Source organism: Gavialis gangeticus, unplaced genomic scaffold (assembly GCF_001723915.1).
Source record: "Gavialis gangeticus isolate Ggan-Ray unplaced genomic scaffold, GavGan_comp1, whole genome shotgun sequence".
Taxonomy (NCBI): domain Eukaryota; kingdom Metazoa; phylum Chordata; order Crocodylia; family Gavialidae; genus Gavialis; species Gavialis gangeticus.
In genome coordinates this window covers 3,434,188-3,435,989 of record NW_017729033.1, presented here as the reverse complement: position 1 = coordinate 3,435,989, position 1,802 = coordinate 3,434,188, and positions in this window count along the sequence as shown.

The window sequence follows — 1,802 nt, the reverse complement described above, 5'->3', positions numbered from 1 at the left end:
CCCCCCCAAGCATTTGTGTTGCTCTCTGCTGGACTCTGGATCAGGTCCTCAACCAGCCCGATCAAGCACACGGGGCTATGTAATGTGTCAGAAGAGCTTGCAAATGTGTTGCTGGAGGGGTTGTGGGACTATTAATTGCCATCATCCCCCCACTACGAAAATCCTGCATCTGTTGGGAGTTGTGCGGGCCAGATGACACAGCTCCATAGACTCGATCTGAACTGCGGGCTGGCATTTGAACACCACTGGATTAGACCACAGTTGATTTATGGGGACACATGCACCCTCCTAAGACTCTCAGTGCCCCCCTGAGATTATCTGGCCTAGAAAAGGGTGCTCCATCTCACCTCCTTCTCTTTCCCCTCCTAGGACCCAGGCAACCTGCCCACATCGATTGTCATGGGTAGAACTGAGGACGGAGAAGCCATGTGTCCTTCTCCAATTTGTGGCTTTGAAGTCAATGGCACTTTATAGCAGCTCATCACCTGGCTATAGAGTAAATGACCTTGTGACCACAGACCATAAGATGATCCAAAGAGGCTCAGCACCCTGCCAGTAAACTAAGTGGGCAAACAGACTGTATTATTCTTCCTTATACCAGGGGAATAGCAGTATAGTCCCCTGATGGCTGTGGATTGGGCAACAGACTATAACAGATGCAGAAACAAAGAGCTTTTGACAGGTGTGCTGTCTCCTACACATTAGCTGGGCTGGCATATGGGAATATGATGGTACACCAATGGAGAAGAATGGGCAGTGGCCTCTTGATGTCCAATGGGATGGGATGGTGTGCCATCCACCCTCTCCCAGACATGTCAGAGGCGTCCGCATTAAGGCAAGAACAGGGTTTAATTATATGTGATGCAGCAGCAACTTGGCCTGTTTTAGGCAGGGTTTGTGCCATGCAATCCATTTCCTGACAAATCCTGCTGAGGCCTCGCTAGAGACGTCCCAGGAGATTCGGAAAGGTGTGTCTGTTGGGGCCAAGCTCACGGGCCAGCGTTGGACGCAGGAACCCAACATTTTCCTTCCCCTGCCCCTGCGGTGATAATAGGCTGCAGGAGGCAGCTGCTGCTACTTCCGTGCTGGCTGGAGCAGCAGACAGCAGCTGGGGACTGGCTGTTCACAGTGAACTTTTCTCCAATGTAAAAAAGGGCTGTTCTGAAGGGCAAAAACCCTACCAAATTCTAAGTCATCTCACCAAATCTGCTGCTTTGGCCCCTTAAAAGAAAAAAACAAACCAAAAAAAAAAATACCCCCCAAACCTTGCATGCATACCAGCCTCTGGCTTCTTTGCTATTCATTCCCTCCAGGGAGAACACACATACACCAACTGCAGATGCTTCCTCAGCCTGAGGAAGGGTATTTATACCCAAAAGCTTGCAAAGAAGAATTTTTCCAACTATTTGAGTTGGTCGAATAAAAGATATCGAATTTACCCAACAAACCTTGTCTGCTAAAAACCAGATGCATGTAACAGTGGGCAGGGGGAATCCCTCCTGGCCCCATGCAGCAAGGAGCAAAGCCTGGCAAGAAAATAGGCCTAGATCTTCCTTGGCCAACGGCTCTTCTATCTCTTCTTGAACGCCCCCAATGATGGGGTCTCTATAACTTCCCTAGGCATCTATTTTACTGCCTCACTGCTCTAACAGTGCAGACACTTTTCCTGATACTGAATCTAAACTGACCTTGTTGCAACTTCAAGCCATGGGTCTGCGTCTAATTCTCTGCAGCAAGAGAGGAAAGGTGTTTTCTGTCTTCTTTATGGCAGCCCTTCAAATATTTGAAGACTGCTGTCATGT